Here is a 19,241-nt window from a genome sequence, read left to right on the forward strand (position 1 = left end):
TCTTTTTCTTTCTCTCTAGGCTGTCTATATGTTGGAGATGTTAAGAACTTGTGACTGGTTCCACCTCAAATGCCTTCCGGTGATGATTTTACAAAGTCGCGCCTGTGTTACTTCAATTTGTTTATCAAGTTGTTACACTTTTGTTTATCGAGTTGTATTTTGTGTTCTTTATTCATTGTCTTGCTTATCGAGTTGTATTTACATTTGGTTAGCTTGTCAAGTTCTTTGTTTTGTTTATCGAGTTGTTTTGTTATCAGTTGGTTCACTACCTGATTAATGCAATTCGAGTGTTTAGTTTTCAAAACAAAGTTCAATCTCATTTACATTGTTATGTAATATGATGCGATGCTATGCTTAGAATGTACAAATGCAATACTTTTTCAACAAAGACAGCTGTTTCATTCCATCATATTTTCTTTTGCAAAAGTACATAGTTTTGAAGAAAATAAAACCTACCTGAGGCAGTACAATGTGCAAAACTACCAGTAAAAAGAAAAATAAAGCAAAAAAAAAAAAAAAAAAGCAGCAAAATGTCTGGATTGGTGCCAGTAGCCTCAAGTGCGGGAGTCCGTCCTGGTCCTCTTCCTGGACGAAGGTCTAGGATCTCCACCGTCAGAGTCTGAATCTGAGCCATCCCCAGCCTCATCCTCAGACTACTCTGCCTCTGCATCAGACTTGTCGTCATTTGGGACAGGTGCCCGTGAGCTACTCCCAAAGTTAGTACACCCGGCTCTGCTGCGGTGATGTATTGAGATCCCTAGTCCTGCTCTCCCTGCTCCTCGGGCAGGTATAGATGGTCCTGCTGGAGCACCCCTTATAGCCGGTATCTAGAATGGGGCCTGAAAAGAACAATTGGCAAACGCATCAGTTATGCTATGCAAAGTCGAGTATGAATACCGAATACAGTGTATGAGTACAGTGTATGAATGTTGTGAGCAGTGTATGTATGCCGTGAGTAATGCTGTGAGCAGTATGTGAGATACAGTGTATCAGTGCCGTGAGTTGGTATGTGAGTATAGTATGTCAAGTGCCGTATTGATAATGTGTTGTATCAGATTAGTATGGAATAGACCATGCGAGGTTTTGGGGCTGAGGTTAGAGGAACTCACCGGAATACCATAGATGCTGAGCAGGTCCATGCTCCTCTGTAGCATCCCCATCGCTGAGGCTGACAGCTCTAGAGCCTGTCCGGTGTACTCGATGGAAGCTTGCAAAAGTGTTGAAATCATTAGTATTCTACGAGATATCAAATGAAATGAAATGACTATACAAAGTAAAGAGTATAGCACATACCGGGGTCGAGCCGCGAACTCCGACGAGCTTATGATCAGCCGGAGGAGGAGCGATGGGTATCTGATAAGTCTCCCCACCCTGTCCTCTGCATGTCATGGTGGTGGGCAGCTCTGGCCACTCCGCTCCACGTCCCCTCTGGGACCCACTCCTGTCACAGGCCTGAGCCGCCCTCGGTACTCCTGCTCCTCCCACAAGCGCTGCGGGCCTCTCCCTCTCGACTCAACGAGCATTGGCCAGGGGTCGCATGAGATAAGTCTCGATGAAGGCGGTGTAGTCGCTCTCATCTCGGAAGAAGTCAGAGTCCCAACTGATAGTGAAGTCGATCATCTCCTCCGGGGTGTACCTCTCTGTATGCCTCATGTGGATGGGAGGTAGCCATGGAACTATCTGCTCTAGTAGGCCGAGGGTCTGACGTAAGAAGCGCTCATCCAAGTACCAAACCCGGCAGACCGGACCCTCCAGCAAAACCCTGAACCGGGTAGTCTCCCGGGCACCCGCATACTGCTCTCTCATTGCCTCCGGCAACATGGCCTAGGGCTGCCAAGTGATCTGCAAATGATAAACAGTTTGTTATCTGCTGTTGAAAGTACAATGCAAAGTGAAGCTTAAATAAACTGTAATGTTTGAAATACCTCTGCGGCGGTAATAGTGTCGAAGTATCTGCAGAAGAACAAGAAAGACTCCCACGGCCTCTGCTCGCACCTCATATCGAATCGGTGAGAATATGGGACAGCAAGGGGCATCTCTACCTCCGGATCCAAAGCAAGCCTCGGAAAGTAGGCATACACTCACAACTACAGAGTGTAACAGGGTAAGAATGAGTATGCTTATCAGTAAGGCAGTATGCAGATAAAGTAGAAACCAGAGAATGGTGTGTGGTGCATTGTGCAGTGTGTGCGGTGTACAGCCAGTGTAAAGCAGTGTGTGTGTGCAGTGTGTGTGGTGTACAAATAGTGTAAAGCAGAACTGTAAAATAAAAAGGGAAGGTGTACCTCTCAGGCTTGCCAGTAGCCTCCGAGCAGATGTCTGCTGCAGCAGAATGAAGAGCTCATGTATCCATAAAGTGTGGCCAAGCCTACGCCACCCCAATCATAGCGACGGATCCTGGTCACGTCCACCAATGGACTCAGCAGATATAGGGCAACTGTGTTCGCCCGGTCGGCGAATAAGGTGGTGCCCAGCAAGAACATGATGAATCCTCGAGCGTACTACTCCACCTCCTCACGGGTCGTAAGCGCCTGTATCCGAAATTGGTCCTCGAACCAAGAATATGTCACGAACCCTGGCCGGGAGAGAGGTGGCCGAGCGCTGAGCAAGTAGATCTAGGCAGCGTTCCACTCGCCTATATCGGTGTCAAAGGGAATCAGATCACCCCCTACTTCGATGCTGCTGAGCATGGAGAAGTCGAAGGGAGTCATCGTCATCTCCCCTGCAGCAGAAAGGTGGAAGGAATCGGTGGTGTCCCATCACCTCTCCACCAGTGCACCTAGAAGGGGCCTGTTCGCAGTGAGGCGCGAGAGTCCCACACAGAAAGTGCCGAAGTCGGCCTGATCGACGATATGGTGAACTGCGTTGGGCAACTCCATGTACCATCCTCGGGCAATGGTGTTCCCATACCCTCAGAAGGCATGGGAATCTCCCTGTGTTCAAAGACAAACAGATGCAAAGTAGTGTCAGAAATACAGTGTTTGAATGCGTTCAGAATTGATAAAATGCAGTGTGTGTGCATGTGTTCGAGTTTGCATAGATATCGTGTATGATTGTGCTCAGGGTGAACTAAGCATGTGATGAATCAGTGTGTTTGGGTTATTCAGTTAAAGAACAGAATTGGCTATTCAAGATATCTGATCTACATTGTAGAAAATAAAAGAGAGGAAAAGTATACCTCAGCCGCACCGTAGGAAAGGTGTGACTTCAGCTCGCACAGCAGGAGCTCCAATGGTGCACCTCGCACGTAGCTCCTAAACTGGCGGATGCTATCAGGAGACAGTATGTGTATCGCCGGCCGGTATGTCGTTGGGTCGAATGGCCAAACACTGAGAGGTAGGAGCTCAACCTCAGGATCCGTATCCATCTATAGGGGAGTCCCACCCCATAGAATATCGTCCGCCATCTCGAGAAGGGTGCAAAAGTGGTCGAGGGTATGGAAAATGGGTGAAAATGTAAAAAGTCAACTGAAAGTCAACCTCGAGGGGTGAAAAACGGAGGAAAATGACAAGGCTCGGAGGAGGGCATGGGAATCAAGGTAAACTTGGGGGAAACAAACCCCTAGTGGGGGAAATCGAGAATGGGGCACCGAAATCGTGTTTCATTCGATTCAAAGTGTTTGGAAGGAAGAGGTTTTCGCGAATCGGAAGTTGTAGGAGGCTCGAAAACAAGGGAAAAACTCGGATCGAAGGGAAGAAAATCACCTAGAGAGAGAGCAAGGATTTTCATCTTGGAGGAAGTGAGGATATAGGGTTTGGAACCCTATATTTAAAGACCCGAGGCAAAATGTCAAAATTGCCCCGAATCTGTCACTTTTGGCCGATCAGCCAAATTGTTAGCCGATCGGCTAAATATTTGGCCGATAAGCTCATCTGATGCCCGATGGATGGCCGATGGCCTCTCCTTGTGGTCGATGCACCTCTAATACCCTTGTTTGGGTCAGTTTTGTTGATTGGTACCCTAATCTTTCAAGAAAGTGCAAGAAAGTACACTTTTGAAGCTTAATCGGCCTTCATGTTGACCTCGAATCGTGTCTTCTGTGTGTGACACTTGATACGCACGAGGTGTATCCTTTTTCGTATCCTTTTGTATGTGGAAAAATTCAAGAATTGCTCGAGAATTGCTTTTGAATATGTTGCATTACAATGTTTTGTCATGTTTGTAATAAGCGCGCATTTGTTATACGTCTTTTCGCTCTTGCATTGAGCATGCTTCATCTCGTTTTAAAGTTGCATCTCAACATCGCAAATAACATGCCTTTACCATGCTTCCGTTGAACACATGCCTCTCTTTGTTGTCGCATTGTTACACATTATATGCGTTGTCGCGCATGCTTTACTTACATGTGTTTATGCTTTTCCTCGCATTGTTACACATTACTTGTGTTGCCACGCATGCTTTACTTACATGTGTTTATCCTTTTCCTCGCATTGTTACACATTGTATGCGTTGTCGCCCATGCTTTACTTACATGTGTTTATGCTTTTCCTCGCATTGTTACACATTGTATGCGTTGTCGTGCATGCTTTACTTACATGTGTTTATGCTTTTCCTCGCATTGTTACACATTGTATGTGTTGTCGCGCATGCTTTACTTACATGTGTTTATGCTTTTTCTCGCATTGTTACACATTGTATGCGTTGTCGCGCATGATTTACTTACATGGGTTTATGCTTTTTCTCGCATTGTTACACATTGTATACGCTATCGCGCATGCTTTACTTACATGTGTTTTTGTTTTTCCTCACATTGTTACACATTGATTGTGTTGTCGCGCATGCTTTACTTACATGTGTTTATGCACCTTGGCTTGCATTGTTGCGCATGCCTCCCTCGCATTGTTATGCACATTGCTTGCGTTGTCACGCATGCTTTACTTACATGTGTTTATGCACCCCATGGCTCGTGTTGTCATGCATGCCATTCTTGCATCGTTATGCACCTTTTTATCTGCGTTGTCATGCACACTTAGGTTGCACTGTCATGCATCCCCCTTACTTGCGTTGTCACGCATAGTTTACTCGCATTATCATGCTTGTTTCAGTTGCATTGTTATGCACCCCTTGCTTGCGTTGTCGCGCATGCCCTACTTGCATTGTTATGCTCGTTCTATTTGCATTGTCGTGCACCTTCTCACTCGCATTGTATATGCATGTGTTTATCTCATATTGAACTGATTTCTTGATCTAACATTGAACGTGTGTTTCTACTATATTGTACCTGTTGAATTTTTTTTTGCAGGCACGATATTGTATGTACGGTTCATTTGAAGTTGGTCAAACCGGACGATATTGTATGTACGGTTCATTCAAGAGGAGTTCCGGTTCAGCTTGACTGCTATCCCCTCTCCACTCGCATTTGGCATGCGTTTGGACGTATCTATCTCCTCTCGTGTTTGGCACGTGTCTAGATGACTACGTTTTCTTGCACAGTCCTTTCCTCTCCTACATGTGATACGCTGAGAGATGTTATGTTTGAGACTCCGGGTATTCTCGGTAGTCGGTTCGAGTCTTCTCCACATAAGATGCAGTGAGAATTGCATAATTTTCTAACATCCTTTCTGTTGGAATATTTAGGACTATTCTTTCTTATTCGCTTGCTTAAACTGTTGTATTTATTTTGCATAAATGCTTTATTACAGCTCTCTTTTCATGATCATAAGTCATGTTCGGCATTGTGCATGTCATTTGCATCTTGCCCCTGCCTGTGGGCGCATATCTTTGTTATCTTGTATGTTTCTCTAAGTCTTTGGCCTTGTCGAAAATGGGTCATCTCTAGGCTTTGACATTCACTCCCGTCATCTTATGACTTTCTAGTTCTGTCAAAGAGGGGCAACTGTAGACACCCCATTTTTGACCGTCCTCAAGACTTGGACGTTATCGTTTGAACACTCGATGATCATCCATGCTCGTGTTTGTTTTGAGTTCTCGAAGGTTTCGGCTGCGCGCCTTGCCTTAGGATCTCTCAACTTGTTTGTTTTATGCTTGGTTATGGACCAAGGACTTGTGGTTTTGCTCCTGAGGAAAGAGGGTGGCTTGTTGGCCATCCCTGCAACCCATCGGCTAAGGCCTTGTGCCATCGGCCTTGTTTTCTCGCCATCGGCCATAAGTGTTGGCCGATCGACACTCTTTTTGGTCGATCATCCATATTTCTTGGCCAAGACCTTTCCACCTGCTTTTGCAGATATTTTTGTGCCAGCTGTGACAGCTGGTGGGCACAATTCTCATCCTCCATACACATGTATGGAGGGATTGAATCAAGACTCAAGCTAGTTCAACAAACTTGAGAATTGATTTTCTATAAGAAGGGAGGCCCCTCTCCCTTTCTAGAGGTTCTGAAAAGTTGATATACAAAAACATATATCACTCTTTCTCTACATTTTACCTCTCTCTCTCTCTCTTCATTTGCTCTTGTTTGTGCTCAAAAGTGTGATTTCTACATACTATTGCACACAAACACCTACTAGAACACCATCCTTTTGTTGCTGAGGTACTGAGGAGTTGGTTTTAGTGTCTTTGGGTTGGTTTGAACTTAGAAAAGCTGCTGGAGTTTTGTTCTTGAAGGTGTTCTTCAAGGGTGAGAAACTAACATTTTAATCCCTTATTTTGGCTTAAGCTTTTATACCTATTTTCATGCTGATTTAAGCTTGACTTTCCACTGTAAAAAGTTCTGATTTTTCATGCTTGTGATGTTTGTTTAAGGTCACTTTTGTCTTGGGGGTAGTCTACCCCATCTTAGGCCTTGTTTGGCCTTGTTTTGAACCATCCTTTTAAGCTATTGGGACCACCTTGTTTGGGCCTTCTCACCACTGAAATCCATTGAGGTCCCAAATAGGAGAGGGTCATCCCCTCTCCTTGTGTCTTGTATGCTAGTATAAATGGCTCATAATAGTAGCATGTTTTCTTAGCATGTTTTGGTTCCATTTCAGCAACCTTTTGGTGTTATTTTAGCATGCTTCAACTCTGTCTTAAGTTGGTTTGATAGCATCTTGCATGCTTCACATACTTGTAGAGCAATCTTGCATGCTAGCATAACATGCATCTTGTGTTTGGACCATCATTCTTGCATGTTTTGGTTCAACTCAAAGAAGCTTCCCCTCATGTTTTACCATGCTTGAGCTCTGTTTGATGTTGTTTCAGTCATGCATGCATTGTTTTGTATAGCCATGGTTCAATCTAACTTGTTAGCTTTGTGTATCAAGTCCACTAGCATGCATTGGTTAGACTATTCTCATGATTTGGCATCATTTGAAATGATATTTCATCGCATGTTTCATGGTCATACACTTGCCTTTGTCACTCTTTTAATGCTTAGGAGGTTTGGTGTTTTATGCCTTAAGAGTGGGTCCTTGTGCATGCCTCTATGCTTAGGCCTTTGGACTATCATTTCAATGTATTTTTGGTCTTGTTTTACCATGATGCATCTCTGATTTTTGTTGTCAAAGTCATGCCATGTTTGGTTTTGATAGGTGTAGTGCAATCCCCTTTGTTGGCCTTACTTGCATCATGCCTTATGCCTTTCATGTTGACTTGTTTTGGCTTTGGTTCATGCATGTTTTAGACTCATTTTGGCATGATCTAGGACAGTTTTGGTTGTCCTTGGCCCTTTGGGACTTGATTCATGTGGCCTTGGTACAAGATCCTTGGCTAGCCTTATGCTTTGAACCTCCTAGCATGCCATGCTTGTATTATGTCTGCATGATTTGGCTTCATTCCTCACATGATTTTAGTGCTTATTACATTGCCACATTCTCATATTTGTCACACCTTGCTCATGTTTGAGGATTGTGCATTGTTGCCTAGTTTATGGACCAATATGTATGCATGTATGTTTTGCCTTTTGGTACCTTTGTTCTAATGTTTTGGCCACTGATTTGGGCATGATTGAGGTCTGTCCATTTTGGTTTAAGTCCATTTTTGCATGTTGTTCAAATGTTGTTACATTGCATCATGCTTGCATGTTTGGGTTGCATTGTGTTTTGCATGCTTGTTGCTTGCATTGTTGATACATGCTTGGTGCATTACATGTTGTTGCACGCTTGTTGCATTGCATGATTATGCATGCTTGTTGCATTGCATTTTGTGTGCATGCCTTGCCTCTTGATCAAACATGATAGAGGTTAAGGTCCCTTATGAGTTTTTTGTGCATTTCATTCACATTGAATTGTGCGACTCGGCCTCTTTGGCCATCATGCATCCAAATGCGTGATTGATGGCTCGAGAGTCGAGCACTACACTCTTTTGACCTTCAAACATGATAAGGGGCGTAGTTGCACAATATTTTCTTGCAAATGTATTGTCATGCCTCTGTTTGTACTCTGCTGCAGCAAAAGGAGCAGTATGCAGAAAGAAATGGCCGATCGGCTATCTAGTGTGCCGATCGACTAACAATATTTGGCCGATGGACTCAAAAGTGGTCGATGACCCTTATCCCTTGGCCGATGACCATACCATTTGGCCGATGGCCTCTTAGCATATCTATGAGGTGGATCAGAAGTGTTTCAGAAGTTGGCACAGTTTTCAGAAGTCTAAAACAGTGCAAACAGAGGTAACATGAGGCATGGCAACGAATTTTCGAGCAAAGCGATCGAGCATGCATCATTCATCACATCGAGGTAGAGCTGTGGCAGCCTGTTTTAGTTTCGTACTTGGCTGGTTTTGTAACTTGATTAATTTGTTTAATTAGTTAAGGGTTTTGTAATAATTAATTAGCTAGGATAGTTAGTTAATTAGTTGGTTTGTATTATTTATTCGGACCCTCTGTCAAGAGGGCCAACTTTTGTAATAAGTGTGCGTGAGTGTGTGAATGTCTTCCAACTCCATGTCTTTCTCCCTTTTACTTAACCGCTTACGATGGTTAGTTCTAGGTCATGTTTTAATTAGCATCCTTATGGTTGCATGTTTGCATCATTCACCTGTATTGCATGTACCGGGTTCGGTGCATCATACTAACTGCATTGTGTTTCAATTCCGATTTGAATACATGTTATCAAGTTGCATTTCACATGACATCTTAGAATAGCCGAGCCTATTTTAGTTGCATTTTTGCATGTGTTGCATTAGGCATCTTAACATAGCTAGGATCATGCATGGATTACTAAATAACTTTTGTTTTGGCTCGGAGTACACTGTAAGTGTTTATGCTTTAGCATCTTACATGAGTGTGTGTGTTGCCATGATAGCATGCTTGCCATGAGGCTAATTGCTTAAATGATATAACTGCCTGAATGCCTGTGGGTGAAGGTTGGATTGCTTGAATTGGAACAATTCATTAAAATGCGAGTTTTAAAGCCCACTTGAGAGTGGCAAAATCATGTTTTCTAAGCCCACTCGAGGGTGGCAAATCCACGTCTTAGCCTACTTGCGAGTAGCACCTTCAAACCATTTTCAAACAAACATGATATGTTTTGTTCCAACTTAGGCGATCTAGTCTATACTTGTATGCTGTGCGCATCACATAGTAATTCTAGCTAATAATCGTAATAAGAATACATGTGTTTGCAAAAACAATATATCATGTTAGTAAAGGCTGATCCTTTGATCGGGTGAGTGGGGGTGCTCACTGCATGACCTTCCCCTTTCGTACCCAAGTTCCCGAGCCGAGGCAACTTTGGTGATGACGGACACGTAGCCTTAGGCACAAGTCAGGGTTTCCTAAATTTCCCAAAACAAAAACATTTAGGTGGCGACTCTGTATCTGGCAAAGCAGTCCATGTTTGGCACTTCTTTATAAAAATTAGTTTTTCAAAATGATTTGCCGGATTTAAACTCTTTGGTGATTTATCAGTCTTGCATTACACTTTGCGAGATTAGATTCAGAACCGTAACATTGAGTCCAAACTGTAGTAGCTAATGAACAAAATGGATTTCGCGCCTTTCGCGTGCGGAGCCGTGACATTCGGGCCGTCTACAGACTTACTTAGAGGTGGTTTTGGTCAGCGGCGACGACCGGAGAGAGAGAGAGAGAGAGAGAGAGAGAGAGAGAGAGAAAGAGAGAGCTTAATATCTCAAAATGGTTAGGGCCGAAGAAAAGGTCTAGGCATTTGTCAAAAGAAATTAGGAGGGAATTTTGATTTGGACAAAATTTCGGGTGTTTGTTCCAAAATTTTGACAATTATTTGGGGGGGAAATTATGATAAAATTGATAATTTTTTTTAGTAAGCATTAAAAAAAAATCATGATTTGAGTATTATAATAAAATAAATTATTAATTTTTTATTTTATCAATTTAAATTCTAAATTTTTAATTTATTTTTAATATAAATTATTCGTCTATTTTTGTGTATTGTAGTCATCGATCACAAAATGTATAACCACACCATTCATTGGTGTAACAAAAATATCTAAACTTTTTAAAAACTACAAATATCGTAATCAAGTTACAAAATTTCAAAACATAAAACACAAAATACCTAACCACATCACTAATTGGCGTAAACCACAAATGTCGTAATTAAGGCATAAAGTTTCATAACATCAACCACAATAGGGTTGAAATAGACACAGAGAACAGTGACAAACTCAAGGATTTGGTGTAGAGACATAGGAGTAGAGAGAGGCGATCGAGGTTGAGAGAGTAAGAATTCAACGAGAAAGAACTACCAGTGTTGATCGTTCGATAATTTGAACGAAGTAAAGGAATCTAAGTGAGAAATAAAGAGAGTTGAGGAACAACTAGGACAAATTGAGAGAAAGAAAATATAATAGGAAAAAGAAAAAGAGGAATAGTTGGGATATGTGTCATCCTGAACTCGGCCCGACATTGAGACTAATCTAACCATCCCAAGCCCGACTCTAAAAAAATTCAAAGTCCAAGCCCGACCACTTAATCCAATAAATATAAACTATTAATTTTTTATTTTATTTTCTTGAATGTATATTAATTTATTTAAATCTTTTTATATATCATTGAATTTAGAATGTTAATAAAATTAAAAAATAAAATGAAAATAATTTTTAACAAATGTTTTAATTTAACTCCTACAAAGAGGTATATATATATATATATATTTTTTGTCTTATATATATTTTTACTTTATTTTATAATTAAAATGTCATAAAATTATAATTATTGTTTTTATAAATGGACCAACTTGACTATAACTCTTTGTCCCAATCCTTACTCAGGCAAAATTTCAACCCACCCCTAGTGTGATGTCACATTTTTCTTATTTACCCAAAATACCCTCGCATAATTGTCACTTGTAACTGACATGTGTCTCGTAAGTAATTAAAATTATATTCAAATAAAAAAATTTATTTTAATTGCATACCCATTGAGCGGCCACACACCACAAGTTATATATACCCAAAATCATTTCCGACCATTCTAGAACACGTGTGTACAAATTGAAAAAACAAAATATTTTGAATCAAAACTAGAGGCGAAGGTTTGTGTATGTATGACTTATTAATGTAAAGGAACTAGATTTTTGAGATAGATGTATTTAGTAGATAAAGAGATATCACCATCAATATGGTTGAAGTAGATAGAGAGAGTAGCGATGAGCTCAAGGATCCGGGACAAAGATACAGGAGTAGAGAGACGATCGAGGTTGAAAGAATAAAAATCCAACAAGGAAGAACTATCAACGTCGACCGTTTGATAATTTGAGCAAAATAGGACTCTGAGTTAGAAATAACGAGATTTGAGGCATAAATAGGACAAATCGAGGGAAAGAAAATAGAACAGGAAAATAAAAGAGGAAACGTTGGGCAAAAAATTTGAGAGGACAATGATTTAGTAGAAAAAAATAAAATCACGTCTTTCAACATATTTTTTATTAAAATTTAGTCAAATTATTTATATATATGTCTGTGTGTATATAGATATTTTAAAATGTATATTGTTTGTATACCCTTTATTAAAATTTAGTCAAATTCAGTAGAGATATTATGATATATTATGGCGTTCGGGCCGTCTACAGTTTTTGGCGACTTCGTTGGGGAATTAGAGAACTTGACTCGAACTCATGATATATTGTTTTGACTACACTTATGTGTCTCTTTACATTGCATTTGCATTGGTGCGCCTAGGATACCGTGTTTGCCGTATGCTATTCCTAAACGGTTTGTCGGAGGCTCGCTTTGAGAAGTGTGCCATAAGGCTGACCAGTTGCGGGCTCTGCCACGACGGGAACACAAACCTCGATTTTTACCGGGGCACCCTTTTTGACCATTCGACCTAGTGCATATCGGAAACTGTAGTGACCATTCCAAGCTAGGACAGGTTGCTTACCCAATTATAGGTTGTTTGAAACCGTTGTGTGCGTGGTGAAACCCTAGCTCCTGACAAGATAGGACAGGGAAACCCTATCCCTCCATAGGGGTGTTTTGGCTTTCACTTGCTTGTTATGTGCTTTTAGAGTTGGCCTCTACAAGAATGTATGTATCAGTTTGCAAGTCTGGGTATCAAGCCTGCAGGCATCAGTATTTGAGGAATCAGTTTTACCTGCAAGTATCAGATTCAGATTCGGGGCAGTGATTTGGGAATAGTGATCAGTGGTTGAGAATAGTTCTTTCAGCTTGTGTTTGCCAACTGTGTGTTGTCTTTATTTAAGCTGTTGTGCTGTCCATTTTTCTGGTTATTAATTTCCTTATTATGCTTTATTTATCTTTTTGCAAGGTAGTTTAGCACCATTGCATCCCACCAGACAGATATTCCCCAAGCACTCTGGGTTAGAGGTCGAAGACTTAATCGATCCGCAGATTTGATAGACGGACAAAGCAGTGTTCCTTTCTTTACCCCCAGTTACTAAACGGAGGTCAGCTAGGCACAGTGTATCGGTACAGCGGTCGCCAGTTCAGTGGTCCACCCTGCCAGTAAACAGTTAGGCTGAGGTCTCAGTTTCTACTGCAGGGACAGATATATTGGTTGTTCAGATAGACCAGCACCCTATGGCATCTATGGAAGAGATGATGCGTCAGCTCCAGGAAAGTATGCAAGCCATGTAGTGGGATGCTGCCCGCCAAGCAGAATTTGCTGCATGCCAGGCCGAGGTTATGGCCCAACAAGTAGAGTTGATTGCTAGACTTCAGCAATAACAACCACCACAGCAAGCTGGAGCATCTGGTTCACACCAACCTCCTCCCCCACCAAGAATTCCAATAATTGGGGAGACTCTGTTAAGAGGAACTGAGAGGAGATGGCTGAGGCCTTTGTAGGTCAATACTCCTACAATACGTAGATTGAGGCCACAACTTGTGATCTCGAGACAACTAGGCAAGAGCCGAAGGAGAGTTTCTTCGATTTTGTGACCCGCTGGAAGGCTAAGGCCTCGATGATGACCATCAGGCCGGTTGACAAGGACCAAATACGGATGGTTGTGCGCAACCTCTAGCCCAAGCTCATGCAAAAGATGACCGTCCTCCCCCTCCCCACCTTTGCAGATCTACATGAGATAGGGGTGCAGATCGAGGACGCCATGAAACAGGGCCTCATTGATCATGAGAAAGAGCAGCCCAAGAGGGCATTCAACCACGGTACGAATGTAGGCACAAGCAGTGTTGCAGCTGTCAGGACTTTAGATGTGGGCAAGGTCACCACCACCACCCCAAAAACCCTTACAGCTACGCCATTCACCGGTGCATCCGGAAGTAGCTCACAAACAACCAAGTTTCCACCCCGAGGCCAGAGAACCTTCACCCCACTATATATGTCATTGTCCAAGGCTTTGGGGGTTTTGATTAGGAAAGGGCACTTGAAGCCCCTAGAGTCGCGGCCATTGCCAGAAAAACATCCTCCCTCCCACAACCCAGCTAAATACTGTGCGTTTCACCAACAACATGGTCACGACACTAACCAGTGCTTCAGATTGTGTCACGAGATTCAGGATCTCGTCGACAACAGGGTGATCGTGTCTCCGGAGAAACCGAATGTCACAACCAACCCTCTCCCACCATATAACCAAGCTCCACCTCCCAAATGCATCAACTTGATCCAAGCTGGGGTTGTGTCATACGACCCTAGCATATATATCAACCCTTCTCACCTACCCAAGCCGAAGGTGTTCATTCCTGACAGCACTGACTTGTGCATGTTGGACATCTCCCAAACCCAACCAGAAACGGTGGTGGTGGCTATCGAAGATAGAATTGGGTCGACTGTGGGGGCAGATGGGAATGATTAGTCAGAGCCTGAGGGGTCTGCGAGCTTCATATATAACCCGGGTGGTTACATCACACCAACGGATCAGCCCAAGCCAAGGGTAGAATTGCCAGTGGGAGCAGAGATATGTGTGGTTTGAGAGGATAGACCTAATCAGGGACTGGATGACCTTGCCGAACTAGAGGAGGATATCGCGAGTCTGCAATTCTTCAATGAACAGGACCCGGGGGACGTGACTGTCAACTGGTTTGATCTGGAAGGGTCAGCAGAAGCTACTGGGTGGCTCAGCGACGAGCCGGATATTGTTGAGGCACCTCAGCCAGAGCAGGGGATGCCAACAGTGTTCGGAAGGGTCAGAAATCAGTTTGCACCGCCGGAGAGCACCGGTGTTAAGAATTTTGCTTAGAATACGGGCAGTTTGGGTACGGAAGATACTGAATAGTAGGCTGCACTGAAGCAGTTTGAACAGGAAAAGATCGAAGATCTCGAGGCGGCCAGAAAGGCCAAAGCCCCTGCGGGGATGGAACGTGTTGTGTGCACGAGAACGGAACGTGCTGCGAGCACAGGAACGGAAGGTGTTGTAGGCACAGGAATAGTTGTAACGGAGCCGGACAGGTGTTTGTCGACGGCCGATGTTATGTGGTGGGAAGATGACGACCTATGTCTTGCCCACACCGATAAATATTGGGGACAAAGCCAACTGGATGATACCTGGTATGTGGGGGAGGTCGACCACATGACTAGGAGTGGGCGGTATTTCAAGCCCCCGCACTTAGATCAACCAGAGGCGGCCGGAAAGGACAAAGAGGTAGACAAGTAGAAAGAAAAGCTGCTCGAAGAGGAGGCCATGCTGAAACAGCTGAAGAAGATACAAGCAAACATCTCCATCGGGGGACTGCTTATGGCCTCAAGAGTTCATCAACAAGCTGTCCTTTTTGCAATTGACAAGGCCAAACTTTCAATAGATACCACGCCTGAATAGCTGGTAAGACTGGTCTTTCTGGGAGGAGCTTTCCCGACGTTGACCTTCGCTGACAAGGAATTGTCGCCTGAGGGCTCAAACCATAACAAACCTCTCTACATCTCTGTCGAGTGTAGAGAAAAATGGATACCGGTGGTTCTTGTCGACACGGGATCCACCATTAATGTGTGCCCGTCGAGGACGGCATATGCAATCGGGTTGAAGCCCGCAGATTTTGTGTCGATTGCCCAGGTGATAAGAGCCTACGACAATACCAGCAGAGAGGTGATGGGGACTATGCAGATTCGGACTCAGGTTGGTCCAGGACAACAGGACATTGACTTTCATATCTTGGACGTTCCTGCAATCTTTAATCTACTCCTAGGGCGGTCGTGGCTGCACCAGGTGAAGGCGGTCTCTTCCACCCTACACCAGATGTTGAAATACCCCCACGGGAAGGGGGTGGCTATAGTTTTGGGGAATTCTTCAATCCATCCGCCGCCAGAAGTGTCTACACCGGTTCTGGAAATCGAGCATGGCACGGAGGATGTGTTCCTGTCGGGATTTACCCTAGCCGAGGCCCGGGTCGTACAGAACATGTTGGCTGTTGATGAGGGGTTATATGTCAGCGCACAGTCTATGTACCTCATGAACAAGCTTCAGCACATCCCTGGGATGGGACTAGGAAAAAGTGATCGGAAGGGCATTACAGTATCGGTCGAAGTGCTGCACAACCCACATACCTTTGGTTTAGGTTATCTGCCTACCTAGGAGGACTGGTTGAGAAAAGGAAAAGAGGTGGCCAGAAGAGCCAGAGCAAAGCAAACTGGGAGGCCTTATGAGTTGATGCACCGGCCTATCCAGGGCACCCTGAACGGACGCTTCGTCCGGGAGGGGGAAGACTTTCCATTCTGCGGCTTCCCAGAGCCATGGCTAAACGCAGAGAAAAGGCGCTTGCCGGGGTTCGAGATTTTCTTCAACTTGCAGTTGTCCGGGGATGATGTTGTCGAAGAACAGACAGACCCACCAGCTGAGGCTGAGTAGTGCAAGGAGGAGGTTTCGGAGAGCACAGAGATTGAAATGGGGGTAGCACTGGCTTGTCTACTTTCAGATCCTCCGATCGTACATGAGTGCTTGGGGGATAACTTCTCGGTGTCCATGATCTTCAAACATTCTGGATGCGTCTATCGCACTCCCCCTCGTCTGGCAGTATGAGGAGGGATTCTTTTCGAGCAGCACCAGGTCAGGTAGTGAGCTGGAATCTGATTCCACTGAGTCTGTGGAGTCGGAATCAGGTTCCAGCTCGTTTGAGTCTGAGTCCGGTATTCTTGGGGGTGACAACCTGGATGCCGCAGTCCTGTCTAGGTCGTCTTTTTATTTTTCCTTTGAGTCTGTTGTAACAGTGGAATCAGGCGACTTGGAAATGATTAATGAGAATGGAATGGTTGTGGCCTTCGAGTGCTTTTCTGTGCCTTTGATTTATTGTATTAATCAGGACTTTCAAATTTTCGATGAAAACGACGACGAAGAAATTCCTCCGGTTTTGAAATATTTGCTAGATTAAGAGCAGGAGAGGTTTGTAAAACCGTTAGTTGATGAAATCACCCAAATTAATGTTGGTACTGAGAAGGACCCGCGGCTGGTCCAGATCGGGTCCACGTTGTCTTCGGAGGAGTGCGAGCGCTTAGTCGCTTTATTAAAAGATTTCAAAGATGTTTTTGCGTGGTCCTATGAAGACATGCCTGGAATTGATCCTGAGATTGTACAGCACCGGATCCCTCTTGACCCAGAGGCGCGACCTATTAAGCAGAAGCTTAGAAGGATCCACCCGAACTGGGCCCTCAAGATCTAAGAAGAGGTCACTAAGCAAATTGACGCAGGGTTCCTGCTGGTATCTGAATACCCAACTTGGTTGGCCAAAATAGTTCCAGTGCCGAAGAAGGATGGCAGAATTCGAGTATGTGTAGACTTCAGGGATTTGAACAAAGCTAGTCCGAAGGACGACTTTCCTCTGTCGCATATCGATGAATTAGTGGATTTTACTACTGGGCATGCGTTGCTCTCATTCATGGATGGGTTTTCTTGCTACAACCAGATTCTGATGGCACCCGAAGACCGGAAAAAGACTGCTTTCACCACCCCGTGGGGGACCTATTATTATAGGGCGATGCCGTGTGGGCTAAAGAATGCTGGGGCTACATATCAACGGGCTGCGACCACGATTTTGCATGATATGATCCATAAAGAGGTTGAGGTGTATGTGGACGACATGATTGTCAAGTCCAAGGAAAGAGAAGGCCACTACACCGCCTTACAGAAATTCTTTCAACGAATCAGAGAGTATCGGTTGCGGTTGAATCCTTAGAAATGTACATTTGGTGTTACAACAGGGAAAATGCTGGGGTTCTTGATCACACAGAGAGGTATCGAGGTTGATCATTCCAAAATCAAGGCCATCCTAGAAATGCCACCACCGAGGATTGAAAAGGAGGTGCGAGGCTTAAAGGGTAAAGTGCAATTCATAAGACTATTTATTGCAAAATTAACCTTGACTTGTGAACCACTCTTTGGTCTCCTGAAGAAAGGAAAGAAGTTCCAATGGGACGGCCGATGCCAATCTGATTTTGAACAGATCAAAAAATATTTACAGAACCTACCTGTGTTGTCACTGCCTGAGCTGGGGAAATTGTTCATTCTGTATCTTTCAGTGACTGAAACTACAATGGGCTGCAAGCTTGTGCAGGAGTCTGAGGACAAAGTGGAGAGAACTATCTACTACCTGAGCAAGAAAATGCTGGATTATGAGACCCGCTACACTCCGCTGGAGAAGGCTTGTCTGGCCTTGGTATGGGCTACCAGGAAGCTGCGGCACTACTATTAGCTCACTCCGTAATACTAGTTTCAAGATTAGATCCCATCAAATATCTCTTCGAGAAACCAGCACTTACAGGTAGGCTAGCCCGTTGGTTGCTTCTGCTTTCCGAATTCGATCTAAAGTATATGACACGTAAGTCAGTGAAGGGAAGAGCGGTAGCAAAGTTCCTAGCCGATCACCCAATAGAGGGGGATGAAGTAGTTGAGTACCTATTCCCAGACGAGGCCATTCTGCATGTCGAAGAAGTGACTTGGACGATGTACTTTGATGGAGTGTCAAACCAATACGGGTATGGGATAGGAGTGTTGCTGATAGCACCCGACAATTCCCGTATCCCTCTACCATTCAAACTCCCGTTCAAAGTATCGAACATTGAAGCAAAGTACGAGGCATGTATTGCTGGTTTAGAAGCCGCCCTAGAACTAGGGGCAAAATGGTTGGATGTCATCGGGGACTCAAACCTTGCTGTATCTCAAGCTAAAGGAGATTGGAAAGTCAAAGAAGAAAAGATGAGAATCTATCACTAGACCTTGGACGTGCTGATTCCTCGGTTTGAGAAACTGAATTTTGCTCATCTGTTAAGAGAGAACAACAGGTTCACTGATTCACTAGCAACTCTATCTTCTATGATAGACATCCCTTTTGGAGTCCGGATGCGTCCGATCATCATCGAACAAAAATTTGTGCCGGCCTGCGAGCTGATTGCCGCCATAGATGAGGTACAAGATGAGAACCCCTGGCATATCCACCAGGGGCAAATGCCAAAGATAAGAGGGCAATTCGAAGAATGTTTGCGTAGTTCATCATCTGCGGGGGTAAACTGTACAAGAGAGGTCATCTCGGGATGCATAAGCTGTGTGTTGATGCCGAAGAATCGAAGCTCCTGATGGAGGCCATCCACGGAGGAGAGTGCGGAGCGCACATGAACAGGGGGATGCTAGCCCGGAAGATCCTTAGACAGGGTTATTACTGGTCCATCATGGAGAAGGATTGTATTGGCTTTGTCCGGCGATGCCACAAACGCTAGATCCATGCAAACCGCATGAACATTCCGCTGTAGACGCGCCCCGCGTGGGACCCATGCTACAGTTCGGACTCGATTTGTGTCACGGTTCTTAATCTGAACCAAAGAGTCCAAATCTGGCAAATCGTTTTGAGAAACAGATTTTTGAAAAAGTAGTGCCAAACATGGACTGCTTTGTCAGATACAGAGTCGCCACCTAAATATTTTTTTATGGGAGAATTTAGGAAACCCTGACTCGGTGCCGAAGGCCACATGTCCGTCATCACCGGAGTTG

The 19,241-nt window shown here is 44.1% G+C and overlaps 1 long non-coding RNA gene across 1 annotated transcript; it reads right to left on the reverse strand.

Moving 5' to 3' along the window:
- Positions 1 to 378: 378 nt before the first annotated feature.
- Positions 379 to 1,832, reverse strand: LOC145803221 (uncharacterized). Its single transcript, XR_014345345.1, has 2 exons — positions 1,110 to 1,832; positions 379 to 839 (listed from the first exon to the last, which is right to left on the reverse strand). It is a non-coding gene; the product is annotated as an uncharacterized LOC145803221 (long non-coding RNA).
- Between the last annotated feature and the right edge of the window lie 17,409 nt (positions 1,833 to 19,241).

The sequence above is a fragment of the Camellia sinensis genome, chromosome 11, assembly GCF_055761805.1.
Source record: "Camellia sinensis isolate YWXY chromosome 11, ASM5576180v1, whole genome shotgun sequence".
Taxonomy (NCBI): Eukaryota; Viridiplantae; Streptophyta; class Magnoliopsida; order Ericales; family Theaceae; genus Camellia; species Camellia sinensis.